Here is a 19721-nt window from a genome sequence, read left to right as displayed (position 1 = left end):
AAGGAATTGTTGTCCTCAATACATTCCTAACTCATTTTACTCTTCTATATTCTTTTTTTCTTTCAATAAAAAGTGATGAAATGCAAAGCAATGCTAGTAAACTAATTTCCTTGGAATTTAAACATCTGCTTAGGTTTTAATCAGATTATGGGATATCATATGTCTGGAAAATACAGGTGTGTCTAAGCCTTCTAGCTTATTATGGATGAGCAGATATGCAGGCAGGACACGTGTTTAAGCTGCTGAATGCTCTTGGGACTTCCATGAAGAAAGCTCAGAAAGGAGACAATAACACATTAAAGGAAAACCTCTGGTTACTGAAATGTTAGCAATGCATTAAAGTTCCCCAAAGATACACAGACACCTCTCACCTATGGACACATGATACTTGGTGCACTCTAGGGAGGACTACACTGCCACTTCTGACACTGTGTCTGCAGTCGGATGGAAAATACCTTCAATGGACAGAAAGAAGTTTGTTGCTTGTTGTTGGTTTGTTTGTGGGTTTTTTTGTGGCTTTTTTTCCTTTCTTTATTTCTTTTTCTAAAGATGAAAGGTGGCTCCATGTCTCTGGGTTGGGTTCACTTAATCCATGTAGACAGTCTCCACGGTACAACAGTGTACTGGGAACAGTGCAAAAGTTGTTACTGACCTTTTCCAGCCTTTCTCTTCCCCATCTTTTAATCTCAAGGTCCAAACATCTTCCCATTCCTCCCCTTTTCCCCTTTAGATACAGACATTCTCCTGTATTTGGCTACTACAGAGAATCTTTTTCAATCTTCTTTTGCCTAGAACAAAACGCTTCAGTTCTTTCAGGCTTTCCTCATCAGACATGTTTTTAGGACCTACTGTATATCTCACAAAAGTAATTTCCTCAAAGGTTTTTAATGTGTTGGGTTTTTTTTTCTCTGTAGACCTAAAGAGAAACACAGAGCATAAACTGTTAAGCTTTCAGAATTGGTTCTGTGTAATTAGTGGTTCACCAGAGAGATTCCTTGGCCAGATATTCAAGGAAAAATCACTTATGATTGCTACAGCATGAAATCCCAGGAAGCCACAAGAGCAAAGAAAATTTCCTGGCTGATACTGTTTTCTCATGAGACCAAACTTATTTCTATGCTCTGAAACCACTGAAAAGGCATTAAATTAAGCCCTGAAAACCGAAAGGAGTGTGTGTCTGGAAGTGACTGGAGGAAACAAGGAAGATGTAGTGCCAATGGGCTGGTCGAAGGAAGATTTTATGAAGAGTTGCCACCTCTTCAATCTCATTATGTGCTCTCCTCATTTTAGTTTCACAGTTCTACAAGTGTGCTGGTATTGGTCATCTTTACACACAGCTGGAAACTGAACATTATTTTGGTGATCCTGACATGGCTCTATGGGATTCAATTTCCAAAGCGGTTTCATGACCTGTGGAAATGTATGAAAGACCCCAGAAGGGCAACAAGAATGTTTCTTAACTTAATCTCCAGTTTTGCTTACCAGTTTTCCCCTGTTTTCATTTTCCAACTGCAAAGAGACTAAGAAGTCTGCCTTTTTTATATGTATTCTTTGCACTCACTTAAGAAAGACAAGAATGTCAGCTACAATTTATTAGCTGCCCACTTCTCAGGCTCATTCTTATTTCTTACCTAATTAACCTTTAACCTTGAGATTAAAGGCCTTGTTGATTTATTTCCCTTTGTTTTTGGTTTTGTTTTTTTTTTTTTCCCTGAACCTGTTTTTTTAATCTATGGGTTAAAAAAAGAGAGATTAGCATTAGCATCTCTATACAAATCATGATCTTCACAATGAAAAAGCCTTTCTCTGCAGTGGAAAAGTGTTAGACTGCTGACCCATCCAGAGCCCTGCCAGTGAGTCACACTGTCTCAAGGGGCACAAGTGGCATTGATTGGCTTTAGGAAGGATGCACAATGCATTAGTAAGAGTTATTAACATGCATTGCTCCTGGACAGCACATCCCTTATTGCAGCCAGTGCTCATGTAACCTTAGATTCTGCTGTTTCACAGCCTGAGGGCAGTTTAAACCGGTATGTTCTCCCTCCCATTTGCAGCAGTGCTAAGAACATGGCCACAAGTGTTTGCTGTGACCCAGAGGAGGGCAAGTGATCCATTAAACTGAAGCAATTTGAATGCTTATGGCCATAAATCCATGAAGTTAGGTTGGAGGAAAAGCAACAATTTTGATTTTTTTTTTGTATGCAGCACAAACACACTCTGGCTTGACAAAGTGGAGTTAGATGGTTACTGGGGTGTTCATACAGATATTTCACTCTTTTTTGCACTCATTTCAGGCAGAGAGCCTGAAACTCTCATGTTACTCCACTTTGTGAAGGCAGAGCAAGTTTCTTCAATGAAGAAAACTGTAACAACAGGAGTCAGAGTCCACTACTGCAGCTCTGGTTTATGTAGATGAGTTTATTCACCTTAAGCTTCCCAGTACAACCACTGGAGGAAGTCAGGCACCTCCAGAGACTTAGATCTCACAAGGGTTAAATCAATCACCTGCCAGAGGGTACTCAATAGAGAGAGGAAAAACAAACAAACAACAAAAAACAAAAGAAAGGAGACTGGTGTCCAGATTTAGGCATCTGGATTTGGATTTTGAAAATATGAAGGTGGAAAATGTATCTCCTTCCTTGTTGGTTTGCCAGAGTAACTCATCATTCTGCAATGAGTTCCATAAATCCCAGCAGAGAGCTGAGTAGTTAGAGCTGAGGGCAGCAGCAAGAACAAAAAAGTCTGGGTGCTGGGAATGAAAGCGAACAGATTACTCAAAGCAAGGTATGAATGAATCCATTCAGGTCTTAATTGCCTTACGCTGAGGAGTGTCATTTGTGAAGGCAGCAAGAATCTCCTCACTTCACAATAACCTTCTAGTTGGCCTGACTTTCCCTGATTTTCCCCCAAATGGGAGCAGAAGTAATGGAACAGAGCTCTCAAAGACAAAGTGTAGCTACAGGACACAACATTCTGTCTCATCAGCAGTTCTCCAGCACACAGTGTCAGAGTTGCAATGTCACTGGTTAGGGAAGTCTGACAGTCCTGCAATTAAAACTCCTGGTAACTGGGTAAGTAATACAACAGAGACAATGGTTTACACAAAAGTAAATGAGGAAGTACAATTGGCTTGAACAGGATTTATTAAAAGACCTGTTTGTTTTCATCTTTGGGCCAAATTCCTCACTGGCTCCAGTAGTAAACTCAAAGTCTCATGTTTATATGTAAAGCATATTTATTTTAGTATCACTAGAGAGACTTCAAGGAGACAGAGACCCTGCAACTCAGGCCCACATCTCAGACACTTTGTATTTATCATCACAAATACTTCATTTCCTTCTTTCAAATCTGTCCCCAACACTATTGCAGTGGAAGTGTTAATGTTCCACATTCCTGCTCAGAAAACTAGATTAAAAGACTACAGCTTTCAGACCAACAAGAAACCTTTTCAACCTATATGTAGTACATAATACATGAAAATTAAGACATAAAGTCTTGTCGATTTTTGACAGTACAGAGTTTATGTGCTAGAAGATTTCCTTGAGTTTTCAAGTGATTTTGGTAGCCTGCAGCCTGCTCCAAATGCTCATTGGTGAAGGCTGGGCTTTAAACAAGACCTAAAAAGTAATGAAATGATAACATTAAATTTATGTTGTGCCATACTAAGGAAAAACCTAACTTCAAACAGTGCTGCTGATTTAGCCCACAGTATCAGCAAAAATAAGTGAAAATTAGTTGCTTACTTCTAGCTCACAGTAGCAACAAAAATAAGTGAAAATTAGTTCAACAGATTTTGAAATCATTAATTTATTTTGGAATAGGAATTTTATGACTCGTTTTCTTAAACCAAAATTTGTAAGTTGTTTGACTTTACAAGTTGTTACTTCTGGGTTTTTTTCAACCATGTGAGGCACTTGTGCAGAAGAGGCTGCACAGGATGTAAAAGAGAAGGACAGATCTTTGCCTAAAAATGAACCTCTTTATTCCCAAGGAAAAGCAAGCATAGTATCACATTTGCAAGAAACAGATGGACTAGATGAGGGCAGAGTTTTTAATTCCTTGTGCACAAACAGTATGATTTTGGTCCAGTGTCTCCACGGGCTGGTACAAGAGCTTTCAACAAGATAAGTTTAAGTGAGGGCAGCAGCAAAGTCACTGATCCCAACCACAGGTTACAGAAAAGAAGCAGAGTTGAATTCTGCTCCTTCCCACTTAATGAGTAAGAAATTTCCACAGCTACCCTCATGATCATCCAGAAGCTTCCCTGAATGAAGACACGATTTCTTTAAGGTCCCTTCCAATTGAAACCATTCTTTGATCCTGTGAAACCAGTTGCCCTATCCAACCTGGCCTGCTATGTCATGTCCCAGAGTGACACATCTACACATTTTTTGAACACTTCCAGGGATGGTGACTCCACCACTGCCCTGGGCAGCCTGTTCCAATGCTTGACCACTCTTTCAGTAAAGAAATTGTTCCTAATTTCCAATCTAAACCTCCCCTGGTACAACTTGAGGCCATTTCCTCTTCTCCTATTGTTTGTTCCTTGGGAGAAGAGACCAAGCCCCCTCCCTCCAACCTCCTTTCAGGGAGTTTTAGAGAGTGAGAAGGTCTTCCCACAGCCAGACTTCTCCAGACTAAACAACCCCAGTTCCCTCACCTGCTCCTTGTAAGACAGTTCACACCTGAAGAAAAATAATTGATTTTTGCAACCATGAACGCAGGGTTTAAATCTCAGATGACACAACCCTGCAATAGTGTGATGATGGGATCCTGAAAGACCCCACACTTCTTCCCAGGGTTCTTTAGAACCTCTTAAAAAAGCTGTAAAACCTCTGTTTTAATAACTTGACATTGGTGGTTTGGTTGCAGGTGGGATAACTTGTGACTGGTCTGGTCCGGTACTGGTAGGAGTTGCCACACTTAATGGTTTTGTTTGTCATAAACCTGAAAACATCTTTACAGGACTGTTAATTATGCCTGATTTAACCAAGTGGAACTGCACTTCATGGCACTTAAAGACCAAATCTAAGCCTTGCTCAGTATAAAAGCTGCATCAGTATCTATTTCATCAAGTGTTTTTTTTTACCTACCTTTCACAGAGGTCACCACATTTCTAAGTATAAAACACCAACTCCATGACTATCAAGACATGGATTGATGCAGCTCTGTAAAGGTTTACATTTTCTAAAACATTCCCTGAAACTAACTGGTCTCAGAACTTCCACTGCAGTTTATAATTGCATGATTTTATGTATCAGTATAAAAACATTAAAAACAAGTTTAAAACAATCTGATCAAAGAGGGCAGAAGAAGCACCTGGGTTGGGGCAATCCTAGACACAAATACAGGCTGGGTGGAGAATGGGTTGAAAACAGCCCTGAGGAGAAGGACTTGGGGGTGATGGGTGAGGAGAAGCTCAACATCACCTGGCACCGTGTGCTGGAGCCCAGAAACCAACTGTGTCCTGGGCTGTGTCACCAGCAGTGTGACCAGCAGGGCCAGGGAGGGGATTCTCTCTGGAGACCTCATAGCAGCCATTCAATATCTCAAAGGGCTACAGGAAAACTGTAGGGGGACTTCTTACAAGGGCTTTTAGTGAGACGATGAGGGGTAATGGATCAAAACTGGAAGAGGGGAGATTGAGGTGAGACATCAGGAAGAAATTATTTAGTGTGAGGGTGGTGAGACCCTGGCCCAGGTTGCCCAGGGAAGCTGTGGCTGCCCCATCCCTGGCAGTGTTGAAGGGCAGGTTGGATGGGGCTTGGAGCAGCCTGGGCTGGTGGGAGGTGTCCCTGCCCATGCAGGGGGGTTGGAACTACTTGGTATGTAAGGTCCCTTCCAACTCAAACCATTCTAGGATTCTATGAAGGAGCTTTCCTGGACAGCTCTTAGCTGTGAAACTTTGTGACTTGCAAAAAATAAGTTAACTGCTTATTTTAAGGGGCTGGGTAACCTGGGATTTTTCATGAGTGAATAGTACAAAGACCTCTGCCAACTGACACTCCCTGTAAAATTTAGACCGTCCTTTCTTGGTAGAGACATCTATATTTGGTTCACCCAAATTTGTGCAAAGAGTTTTTTGAGCTTATAAACCCTGGCTATTGCTGAGCCAATCTGCCAAAGGAAGAGAGGCACTTTCCTTCAGTGTCAAAAGCAAATTCAAACCATAATGCAGCAGCAAGCCAATGAATGGAATGTAACATAAACTCATCTGAAGATTTTCCTTCAAAAGAATGGTATTCATTTTAAAATCCTTTGTTGAAAAGACCTCAGATTAGATTTTTGGTTAAGGTTTTCAGTACTGAAGTAGATTGATAGGGGCTTCAAACAAGCACTCAGCAGAAAAAGATTTAGAATGAAAATATCCAGGTTTCAATCCATTGTCTTCCAGAACTCATTTCAGCAAGAGAGAAACTGCCAGTTTGAAATATTTTGTCAAAAAGCAGTTGTCCAGATTTAGGCCTGTTAGTATCTCACTGGCTTTACTGGTTCATTTTTCAGCCCTTAAATACTTAGAAACCCAAGTGCAGAGAACCTGAAACAGGTGCTAAAGCAAACTGTTATGGAGAATAAAGGTAAAGCTCCATGAAATACTTCAATTTTTAAAACTACACAAGTCCAAAATCTACAGAAGTCTCCAGTGATATACAAGCAGAACTTGGAATGAGTATTTTTAGTGATGAGAAAACGTATTTTCTTTTTTTTAATTCATGTAAATGTATATATTTTTTTTTTGTTATAAACCCATAATACCAATTAAAGTAAATCTGTTAAGTCTTAAACTGAGTATTCTGAAAGTCTGTGATCAAGAATGATTTTTCATTGTATTTTCCAGGCTCTTGATCTGTAAAACTGGATGTGTCTAACAAGGAAAGGATGTAAGTAAAACAAGGTTAAAAAAATTTGATTTGCAAGAGGGTAAAAGTTGGGGGCAAATACTATGAAAATTCAATACCTTGTGATCACATTTTGATCTGGAAGTCAGAAATAAATCAATTCAGAAGCCTTGATAAAAACAGCTTTGAAATCTAAGTGAAGAAACTTTCTGTTTCTGAGATGGATCAGGGTCCACATCAATTAACCCTGTCTCCTTCAAAGACTGGCACATTGTCCTTATCATTTTCTCTCACAGTTTTGAGTGAATCTGATGCTCAGGAAGAGTGAGAATAGGTGTGAGACACTGAGACTCTTTGTGTAAAACGTGGTAATTTCTAGTCACAGACCAAGCACTGGCAAAACAACAAGTACTGCTATTCCCCCATATCAGCAATAAACTTTATCTGAATCCCTGAAGGTGGCAAATGTTACTGCCTAATGTGACTAATTACAAAAACACTTACTTCAGTATCATCCTTTTTTCATATTGTAAATAATCAAGACTGCAAAATGTAGTCCTGAACACAGTGAGAGGAACAAAAAGTATTTTGTTTCACATATTTAAGACAGGCCTTACTTGAGGAGTCATATCTCAAGTCCTCCTTGCCCTTCTGTTTCCTGATAAAGACAAAACGTCAAGCTTTTCTCTAGTGTCATTTTATATTTTTCTTTTCTTTTAAGAATGAACCAAGCAATCTGTTTTGGAGCTCATAGTATGTTGCTCTCTAATTGCATGAGTCTATTGATTTTGAACAGTTCTCAGTCTCTCATAGGCTGATGATTTTAAGTGTAATGCTACAACCACTGAGAAATGCTAAGGTCTTCTAGATGTTTTTCTAGACAGTTGATTTACTTTTGCCTGAGGAGATGAAGCATTTCTGACCTTAAGTGCAGAATTGAGTTGCTTAACGGATTTTATCATAACTGTTTCATACCAAGCCATAGGTAGTTATGAAAATGTCTTACTGAAGTATAGAATCCCAATACCTGGATCTGGACATATTTCAAATGATCAAAATGTCAACTTCTTTTTAATTCTCATTTGCACCTTGAAGCACAGCTGCCAGGCTTATGGAGACAAACATTTCCCTTTGGTTTTGCATATCTCTTTTTCAGGCACTGATCCATAATAGCTAATTAAACTATGAAGGTTTTCACAACTACTACTAACAAGCATGTGGAGGAGGAGATATTTGCATGACAATTTGCTTTGAGAACTGCAAAAAGGAATTACAGCTTCTTTACTTTTACTTTAGTTATTTTTTTTCTCCATTGTAGCCTCCCAGCTAGGAGCTCCATGCAGGATTTTTAGGAAGGTGAATGCTGCCTGACCTGATGTTGTCCTGTCATCACATGAAAGGGTCATAAAATGATTTGGGTTGAAATGTTGCCCAGAGAGGTTGTGAAGGCTGCATGCCTTGAGACATTCAAAACCCACCTGGACACCATCTTATGCAACCTACTCTAAGTGAAGCTGCTTGGGCAGAGGGATTGGACTAGATGATACCCAGAGGTCCTCTCTTAACCATCAACATTCTGTGATTCTGTGATTATGTGGAAAGGACCTTAAAGATCATTTAGTTCAAACCCCTTGAGGGACACATCCCACTAGACCAGGTTGCTCCAAGCCCCATGCAACCTGCCCTTGAACTCTTCCAGGGATGGGGCAGCCACAGCTTCTCTGGGCAACCTGGGCCAGGGTCTCACCTCCCTCACAGCAAAGAATTTCTTCCTTGTGTCTAATCTAAATCTCCCCTCTTCCAGTTTTGATCCATTTCCCCTCTTCCTCTCACTACAAGCCCTTGTCCAAAGTCCCTCCCCAGTTTTTCTGGAGCCCCTTCAGGCACTAGAAGGTGCTCTAAGGTCTCCCTGGAGCCTTCTCTTCTCCAGCCTGAACACTCCAACTCTCTCAGCCTGTCTCCAGAGCAGAGCTGCTCCTGCCACCTGATCACCTCCATGGCCTCCTCTGGACTCCCTCCAACAGCTTCATGTCCTTCTTGTATTGAGGACCCCAGAACTAGACCCAGCACTGTAGAGGGATTCTCAGAAGAGCAGAGTAGAGAGGAAGAATCCTCTCCCTCGACCTGCTGGTCATGCTGCTTTTGATGCAACCCTCTACTCGCTATCATAGGTAGAGTTGACAGTCCCAGCCACTATTAAGGTATGCACTGCACACAATAGGCCAACATCAGGTGTATCATCTTAAAGGGACATAAGTTTGGAACTCGTGATCAAAATCCTACTAGTTCTGCTTAACCACAGCTTCCAGTTCATTCTTTGGGCATATGAGGGAAAACATCTCAGCAGGGGTTGGGTTATTGATGTTCTGAGGGTCAAGGGCAGAGTAACCACACTCATTGTGGTAGTTCCTAGGGAACAAATAGATCCAAAGTATCACACTAGCAGGCACAAGCCTTGCAAAGAGATGATATCTAAGTAAAGCTGACACAGAGAAAAGAGAAAGGATAGACATTTCAAATAGAATGAACTGTGCAATGACAGCGAACGTGGCAGCAGCTGGATGAGTCTGTTTAGGAAGTGAGAAGACACTGAAGGCAAGGATGTGCTCAGACAGAGGTGAGGGCAGAGCCCAGCTCTGTAAGCACACCATTGCCTGTACTGATTTTCCAATCAAGGGTTCAGTTTTCTGTGCTGAAGGATATCTTACACTGAGAAGCTGAGACAACGAGGGCTTTGACAGAAGCCAGGGGTGGATCTGACTGGAGATGGCAAGCAACTGTCCAAAGCTATGTTCATATTGGTCTGACCTGTAAGATCTGAATTGCTTTGTCAGCCGTCATACCAATTTACACTTACAAGGTAGGTTTGTAGCTTAGGGACTTCATTTTCAATTGGTTTAATGTCAGCTTGGATCATCCTTTCTCATTATGTTCTTTTTCCCTGTGCCAGCACTAACTGCTGGTGTCAGCCAGAGATAATTGATCTCTCCTGTTCAAACTCCAGCTAGGTTGCTCCTCTTGGCAGTGATAAAATCTTGCAAACTCTATGTTAACTTAGAGAGCTGGGAAGAAGGGTTTAGAGGAGGCAGTGCCACGTCATGAAAATGGCAAGACACTGGCTGCTGCAAACATGTCTGGAGGTTTCTGCAGCAGGTTGCATATTTCTTTGGATCCTGAAAAACTGGGTTCAGAGCCTAGATTTAGAAACCAAGTCCCTTGTTGGGAGCGCTTAGAGAATCACTGACTCATACATACAGGTAGACACAAGCTCAAAAGACAAGCCTAGTGCTTCTAAATCTTGCTGAAAAGCTGCAACATGAAAAAGACTCTGTTCCTAGTATTTCTGACAGAACCCCAGGGACCAGTATCTATGGAAAATTGGGTTGCAACCCTTTGATCAGAATTTGCAATACAGACCAGTCAGTGCTATATACCAGAGCAGCTTAAAGCAGGAAAGGCAGCACAGCAAATCACTGCATCACAGAATCACCAAGGCTGGAAAAGACCTTTAAGATCATCAAGTCCAGCCTACGACTAACACCACTACATCTCCAGACCATGGCACTAAGTGCCACATCCAGCCTTTCCTTGAACACCTCCAGGGATGGTAACTTCACCACTTCCCTGGGCAGTCCATTCCAATGTCTGATCACCCTCTCCGTGAGGAAGTGCTTCCTGATATCCAACCTAAACCTCCCCTGGTGCAACTTCAGGCTATCCCCTCTTGTCCTGTCCCTGGCTGCCTGGGAGAAGAGCCCAGTCCCCACCTGACTGCAGCCTCCCTTCAGGTGGTTGTAGAGAGTGAGAAGGTCCCCCCTGAGTCTCCTCTTCTCCAGGCTAAACAGCCCCAGCTCCCTCAGCCTCTCCTCATAAGACTTTCCCTCTAGTCCCTTCACCAGCCTCGTTGCTCTCCTCTGGACCTGCTCCAGCACCTCAAGATCATTCTTGCAGTGAGGGGCCCAGACCTGCAGACAGGACTCCAGGTGAGGTCTCACCAGTGCTGTGTACAGGGAGAGACTCACATCCCTACTCCTGCTGGCCACACTATTTCTGATACAAGCCAGGATGCCATTGGCCTTCCAGGCCACCTGGGCACTCTGCTTTCTCATGTTTAACTGGTTGTCAACCAGCACTGCCAGGTCTCTCTCTGCTGGGCTGCTCTCCAGCCACTCTTCCCCCAGATATTCTTCAGAAGAGCATTCACAGGCTGCTCTGTGCTCACAGGCAATTGCCAGTTTATACTGCCTCACTATCAGAAATCCCCGTGGTGATAATTGCTGGTTTTCAAGATCTGAGAATAACAAACATGTCCTTAATTTTCCCACTGCTTGCATCCTATAATTACATTAATAGAAAAGTCTGGTTGTTTGATGTCGTAATGATGACCTGCAGGCTACAGTGGCAGGTTTCTTCTGAAATGGAAGATGCATGGGATGGTTTCATGTAAAAAAAAAAAAAAAAAAAAAGGATTTTGGAGAAGTCTAGAATATAAGCAGTGCAGACAGTTGACCCCTCTTCCTGCCCAGCAACAGCAATGAAGTATTCCTTTGTGTGAATGTAATTTACCAAAAGTGCCAGAGATTATAATGTTTTTTATTTACAAACTTTTTTTTTCCTTTTCCAAATTTATTTTTGCCTCTGTTAACTGAATGGTACTTTGACAATGTGTTTGTGTCTAACTTGTTATCATACAATGATCACTGGGAAGTTACTGAAGGCAGAGAAGCAGCTCGACATCACAAGTATCTGCTTAAATAATGAGGGGAAAGTCTCCAGATGGAAGAGGGCCATGAAAATGATCTGAGGTCTGGGGCACCTCTCTTATGAAGACAGGCTTAAGGAGTTGGGGTTGTTCAGCCTGAAGAAGAGAAGACTCTGAGGTGACCTTATAGAAACCCTCCAATACCTGAAAAGGGCCTATGAGAAGGCTGGGGAAGAGCTGTTCAGCAGGGCATGTAACAGGACAAAGGGTGATGGTACACAACCTAGAGGAAGGTAGATTTAGGTTGGACATTAGGAAAAAGTTCCTTAATATAAGGGGGTGGATCACTGGAACAGGTTGCTTAGAGAGGTGGGGCCCCATCCCTGGAGACATTCAAGGTCAGGCTTGATTTAGCTCTGAGCAACCTGATCTAGCTTGAGGTGTCCGTGCTTATTGTAGGGGGTTGTACTGGATGACCTTTAAAGGTCCCTTCTAACCCAAGACATTCTATGATTTAATGATTTTATTATTTTTGTCTTTCAGATAGGGCATGAGTGAGTTACTCAAGGCTCTCTTAAGAATTAAAGCAGAGAATAAGCCAATTTTAAATAATGAATCATCAGATCTACTTCAAACACCTGCATCATGAGCTGACTCATCCGGCCAGATGCAGTTTTGAACCATTTCCACCATCCTATCACTCGATTCCTGGGAGAAGAGGTCAGCACCCCCTTCTCCACTTGCCTTTCTCAGGGAGCTGGGGAGATCCATGAGGTTGTCCCTCAGCCTCCCTTTCTCCAAGCTAGACAAACACAGAGTCCTAAGGTGCTCCTCATATGGTATTTCTTCCAGCCTGTCACCAGCTTTGTTGTCTTCCTCTGGATGCCTTCAAGTACCTAAACCCCTCTGTGATGAATCCCACCAGGCCTCATGGACTTATGAACATTCAACTAATACAGCTGGCCCCTTACCAATTCTGTGTCCACAAAAGGAAAGTCACTGTTCCTCCAGTCGTGGGTCCTCCAACTTGGAGGACTCAACAGCCCAAGGTCTATCATAGGTATGAAAGACTAAGGTAAAATAAAGCATTAAATGCCTCTCTTTTTTCTGCATCCCTGTTTACCAGGGGACCATCTTCATTAATCCAATGTTGTCTTTGGATGTTCTCTTGCTATGAACATACTTTTGAAATCCTTTCTTGTTTTCTGGCACAACAACAGCTAGTTGTAGCTCCAGTTGAGCTTTGGCCTTTTGTGTCTTCTCCTTGCATGTGCAAACCACACACTCTTCCTGCCAAGCCTGGCCTTGCAGATTCTAGAGCTCATTCAAACTCTTTTCCCTCCTGAGTTAAAGGAGAAGTTCCCTGTTCAGCCAAGCAGGTCTTCTGCCCCCCCTTGCTCGGCTTGCAACACCAGGGGATTGCCTGCTCCTGGGCTTTTGAAGAGTGGTTCTTCAAAACTGGCTAGTGGTTGTGGACCCCATGAGCCCTTAACAGATGATTCCCAGGGGATGCTGCTAAAGATCCCTGCACAGCCCTGCCCTGGTGCTGGGGAGTGGGAAGCTGGGAAAGCTCAAGCGATGCTTTGCATGTTGCAGCATTTGGATGAAAGGAAATGGTGCACTCAGAGAAGTTCTCCCTTTGGCTGAGACAACCTGATAACAGGCTCTCCCCTGACCCAGCTTTGAAGAGTTTCTACACGTCCTTTCACTGGATACTGGGGAGAAAATATCAGCACCCCTTTCTGCACTGTGCCTCCTCACAGAGCTGTTGAGAACAGTGCCTGCCTGCCAGCCAGATGTAATTGCCATTCGCTACAACCCGTCAGCCAGTTCTTCACTCAGAGCACCATGAATCTTCTCATCCCACAGCTGGATAACTGTCTCTAAGGATGCTGTGAGGAACAGTATTAATTTTTGTATTTAAAGTCCTAAATCCAGGCCAATTGTTCTGGCTTGAAGGAGAGATGTTGTGACACAGACTTTTGTATTCTTAAACACAGGTCCTGTGATGACATATCAACCTGTCAGTCTAATTTTTCAACTGTGGTGAGGATGATGGGTTTTGAAATACTTTTTTTCATCCCACAAGTGGGGCTGAGCTGATCAATGTTCATATATTGAGCAGGGCTGGTACTTGGGCTGGTGCTGTTTAACATCTCTGTCGGCGACCTGGACAGTGGCACTGAGTGCACCCTCAGCAAGTTTGGAGATGAAAACGAAGTGTGTGGTGAGGTCAACATGCTGTGGGGAAGGAAGGCCATCTAGGGGGACCTTGACAGGCTGGAGAGGTGGGCTCATGCAAACTGCATGAAGTTCAACCAGACCTAGTATAAGATCCTGCACCTGGGTCAGGGCAATCCCAAGCACAAATACAGAGAATGGATTGAAAGCAGTTTGGAGGAAAAAGACTTAGAGGTGATGGTGAATGAGAAGCTCAACATGAGTCAGCAATGTGTGCTTGCAGCCCAGAAAGCCAACCATGTCCTGGGCTTCATCAAAAGAGGAGTAGGAGATGATTTTTCCCCCTTTACTTGGCTCTTGTGAGACCCCACCTGGAGTACTACATCCAATTCTGGAGCCTCCAAAGTAAGAAAGACATGAAGCTCATAGAGAAAGTCCAGAGAAAGGCCATGAAGTTCACTGGGCTGGAGCATGAGAACAGGCTGAGAGAGATGGGGCTGTTCAGCCTGGAGAAGAGAAGGCTCTCTGGAAACCTTGTAGAGTATCCCAGTACCTGAAGGGGCTCCAGGAAAGCTGGGGAGGGACTTTTTACAGGGGCTTTTAGTGAGAATACAAGACATAATGGATCAAAACTGGAAGAGGGGAGATTTAGGTTAGACATTAGGAGGAAATTCTTTAGTGTGAAGGTGGTGAGACACTGGCCCAGGTTGCCCAGAGAAGCTGTGGCTGCCCCATCCCTGGCAGTGTTGAAGGGCAGGTTGGATGGGGCTTGGAGCAACCTGGTCTGGTGGGAGGTGTCCTTGCCCATGCAGGGGGTTGGAACTAGATGATCACTTCTGATTCAGAAACCATTCTATGATTCTATGAACTCTGAGCACTTGGAAGATACTGGAAACTGAGCATAATGGTAATAAAATAGCTTTGACCTTGGCTTTAAATTTTGCTAAGGTGACAGAGAAGTGCATGAACCAATTAAAAATCATACCTAGATAAGGTACAATGGCTGCAGTTGGGTAAAGTTTAGAAAATGTAGAACCAAACATTTCTAGCAATCACAAGGAACCAGCTGCTTTTTCTAGGACATTTTGATTAAAAAAAAAAAAAAAAAAAAAAGGAAGATGTGCAAGATAAGAGTCATTGAATAATCCCTCTGCAGGTGTCCAAAATTTGCTGACATCAACTGCTCTTGAGAAACCACTGCTTTTGGGATTCAAGACAAGGCACCACAGATGAGAGGGAATGGGGGCAGGATAAGGACTTGCTTTCTCAGAGGGAAATTCCTGATGGTTTTTGTGGTTTTTTTACAGAGCTTCTTCCTTGTTTTCAGAGCTGTTGTCATTCCCATCTGGCAGATCTGCACCCCAATCACTTCCTGCAAGAAGAGCAAGTAGAAAGCACAGCAAGTAGAAAGCACGTGGGACTTCTGTTGCTCACCATAAAAAATGCAGAGGCAGACAAGAAGGTGCCACCATTGTAGTGACAATGACAAAACAATGTCTTTTTCTGAGGTATTTTTTGCATGTTAATATAAAGCTTTCAAAACAAAGCTCTGTAAGGCCTCCTGGAATACAAACACAAGTGGTTTATAACCTCTTCAGTCCTTTGAAAGTGATTCTTGCTATTTAAAATATGACTGTGCTTAATGTTGCATATTTTCAGATCCCTCATCATGACTTGCTTTAAATGGATGCTGCATTTAGACTCTTGTTACACAGAGGACAATGTATTCAATTTATTAACTCTCATAGGCTCTCATAGGGATATTAATATAGCATTGCAAAGGGTGCTTGATGCTACATACAGCTCTGCAGAGCCCTGGCCCAGGCCCTGAAGAGACCGAGTTTAATGGGATTCTAGAGGTGACATTAACAACAAGCTTGGGGCAACAAAGCACAGAGATGACAAGGTGCTTGGATAAAATGTGTTTGATTAATGTGTTTTGGCTCTGTGTGCTCTCCTGCAGCAGAGTCTTTTCCTACCACACTCCCATGCCTGGAGGGGAACTGTAAGAGTGAGCAGGAGATGACAACAGTCCTGCCCCACAGCATTCAGGAAGGCTTTGCTGACACCCGGGCTGTGCATGTCCATCACTCTCTGCTTTCTGTTCTGCTGCCACCAGGAACAGCCACTCACCAGCTCCTCAGGCACTTTAAGGTCCTTCTCCAAGGGAAGCTGGCAACAGGTTTGGCTTGAAGGTCACCTGTGCTGGTGAAGGGTCTGGAGCACGAGTCTCATGAGGAGTGGCTGAGGGAACTGGGGGAGTTTAGTCTGGAGAAAGGAAGGCTGAGGGGAGACCTCACTCTGTAGTTGCCTGAAAGGAGGTTGGAGTGAAGGGGCGTTGCAGTGGATGGATGCATTGCTTAGAAGAGGGAAGTGAAGGACTGAGTTCTTTGTGTTATCAAATCACGGAATCATAAAATCACACAATGGTCAAGGTTGGAAGGGATATTCAAGATCATCATGTTCCAACCTCTCTGCTATGAGCAGGGACACCTCCCACTAGACTAGGCTGCACAAGCCTCATCCAAGCTGGCCTTGAACACCTCAGGGAGGCGGTATCAACCTCCCTGGGCAACCTAGTCCTATGTCTCACCAACCTCATAGTGAAAAAATTCTCCCTAGTATGTAACCTAAATCTCGCCTCTCTTAGTTTAAAACCATTACCCCTTGTCCTGTCACTGCCCTCTCTGGTGAAATCTCTCCCCAGTTTTCCTGCAGCCCTTTCAGGCACTGGAAGGTTCTCCAAGGTCTCCCTGGAGCCTTCTTTTCTCCAGGCTGAACACCCCAACTCTCCCAGCCTGTCTCCAGAGCAGAGCTGCCCAGCCCTTGGATCATCTTGGTGGCCTCCTCTGGACCCTCTCCAACAGTTCCATGTCTCTCCTGTGCTGAGGACTCCAGAGCTGTTACTGTGGGCTCCACAGTGTTCCTGTGTTACATGAAATCACAATTAAGAGGTCTGTACAATTCCATGGTGTTTGTCTAAAAAGTTCCCTCCTCCTTAATAGGACACATTGTGCCAAATATGCCAACATTTATACTCATTTTAGATAAAAAATAATAAAAAATATAGCTTAATTTTCTATAAGCAATTAACTTCTTTTGAAGACTTAATCTAACTTCCCTGAATCTTCTCCTTCTAGACTAAGCAGTCTCAAATCTTTTCTACTTCTGAATTGTGATTTCTTGGAGCAAAAGTACCCATCACATCAAAGGTGACTTCAGGGGATATTGAAGAAATCCCAGTTGATTTTGTATTGGACATCAAGACAGTCAGAAAAAACTTTCTGGTTAATAAAAGGATTTGACAAGAACTTGCTAGAAAATTGTCATTTTCTGATAAACAGGAGAACCTGGTTTTGAAGCACACTTGAGAAAAAAGACCTATAGGCCTTTTTGTTTGCTTTGCATTGATTGCATCTGACTTGTCATTGAAAGTAAAGGAGATGAGAATAAATTAATACTACCTCTCCTTTTAGTTCTGTCTACAGAAAGGATAAACACACTTTTTGGACTAAACATTTTTTGAATGTCTGAGGAACTACGATAAATCTCAGATAAATCTCAGGGACAAGTGTTATGATGACTTTTTGGTTTTATAGCAGAATTTTTAGAGTGAACCCTGACTGAGCCAGTATATTTATTATGAATTGTTCTCCTGCAGTTGTTCAGCTACCCTCATAGTTAGCATATTTGTCTGAAGTCACTGTAAGGAATATCTATTACAAAAGCACCATGCAACTTTAAAAACATTTATCATTGGCAACAGCTGTTGAAGAGAGAAAGAGTGTTGTTTTACTCTGTTGGTTTCAAGAGAGCAATAAGGCTGGTGTTGGGTAACTTGTCAGATCTTTTACAGGAACATAGTGGTTGAGCAGTGAATTAAATGCAGGATTCCCATGTCCTGGGTTAACATCCTAAGGTCAAGAACATTTTCCTCTGTGTATCAGTGTGTCTCTCCAGTGTGTCCATGTGAGCTCATGAGGATGAAGACCTAAAACCTGCTGCTGTGGGGCACAGAAATGACAGGAAATCAAAGTACCTTTCTTTTTGTGTTCATTAAAGAACTGATTGCATAGTCTGATGCGTGTTTGCAGGAGCACTCCTTCCTGCAATCTGGAAAATCAAGCTGGAATCTCTGCATTTCATCTACCAACATATATACCCAGCATATATCTAAGTAGCATATATATATATTCATCTTTACATCCTGTCTGTATCTTCTCTTGTGAAATGTGCATTTCACTTCCATGGTAGCTATTGATCACTTTTTCTTTTCAGTTATTTCATTAGCTCATGGATTTTAAGGGGTTTTTTATATTTCCAAAGAGTGAGATGGTGTTGGTAACTGACTGATCTGAGGTGGTGCAAGGATGTGCCCTCAGATGCTGAATGTTTAGTGGATTTAAAGCTGTACCAAGTTCTGTGGTGACTAAGGAGACAATTAAATCCAGCATTTCCTTTGGAGTTAATTGTCACTTACTCAGATTTATTTATATTTTTTCTTCACAGTGAAGGATATTATTTGAAAATTAGTCAGAAATACACTAAATAAACTTTATAGCTATTGCAACTAGTCTGACATAAGTGCTTTGAATACACAAACACATCCAATGGTTTTTGCTCCTGAGATAGCCCACCTAGGCATTAAATACCAAATCTTTAGCCTAGAAGGAGGTATCAATTTATGCATATCCATGATGCATAAATTAAAGGAACAAAGGCACATGGTCTTAGCAACCCACTCCCAGTTTAGTAAGGTGTTCCACTTGGGCAAGGGAAGAGACCTGGAGGAAAATCAAAGTCCTTGGAGATACTGCCTCTACTCCTTATTTTCTGCTGAAATCCCAAGGGGTAGAACTGAGAGATCACCAGAACCACCACCTGAGACCTTCTGTGGTGTCCCAGAGATTAGGCAAAAGGAGTAGGACACTATTATTGTCAGCAAACACTAATTCACTACTAGGTTGAAGTGTTTAGGCACCACAGAAGTGCCCACAGGAACAGACTTTGTTTCTCTTGCAGCATTAGTGAATTGTTCAAACTAACTGAAATTCAACAGAAATAGTTACTTGGGATATTTTGACCTCTATTGTGTAAATCATTGTCATAGTAGTAAAATCTAATACTCATTATAACAAGGTTACTGATGTTGGTCTAAATAAAAGTTGATCTGTATCATTAACATAACCTGTAACATGTGTTTAATGCAAATCATAAACTTGTGTTCCCTGATTTTGGTCTTTATGACTCAGAATCTGCGCAGGTCTTTCTATGCACAGGAATGAGATGCAGAAACAGACCTGAAAATCACAAGAGGATTGAGAAGGATACAGTTCTAGAAAAGTCAGTAATGCTTAGAACCACAAGAGCTGAAAAAAGGGGAAGAAACCCAGTCAAAAAACAGTCTTTGTGTAATAACACATGCCCACAATACCCTCCTCCTCTTACTTTTCAAACAACACCTTCCCAGGTGCAAATTTACAAATGGAAAAAGGCAAAGGAAGGAGCTCCTGGTCATCTAATTCCAGTTCCATTTTGTATTTTGAAACTAGAGAATCCCATCTTTCTTTTCTTTTTCTTGCAGGAGCTCTGCCTCACTCCTGGCCTCAACTGGACGACATTTCCTAAAACAGAATCTACTCATTATTTATCTTTCCTCTCACCTCCCCACCATGAGTGAAGCTAATGCCTTATGGACCACAAATGGTTCAAACCCATCAGTTTTCTCCTGCTTTTTACTGGGAGTCTCACTGATACATACTCTGTATTTAATTTTCACAGTGCCTAGCACCGGCTCCCTTATTACCAGGCTTATCTGGCAGATGAGAAATTTAAATGCAAGAAGATGAAGGTCAAATGTATGTACTGGCTTTGCATCATAATTTTAGGACTTGTAATATAAAGGAGGTCAGAATAAATGTCATGGTCTCCCCTGGCCTTGAGCTTTATGAAAAGATTGGTTATTAAATCCTATCTGGATGTCTTTTTGTATAGAATCA

Source organism: Apus apus, chromosome 4 (genome assembly GCF_020740795.1).
Source record: "Apus apus isolate bApuApu2 chromosome 4, bApuApu2.pri.cur, whole genome shotgun sequence".
Taxonomy (NCBI): domain Eukaryota; kingdom Metazoa; phylum Chordata; class Aves; order Apodiformes; family Apodidae; genus Apus; species Apus apus.
Note: the sequence above shows the minus strand (reverse complement) of the source record.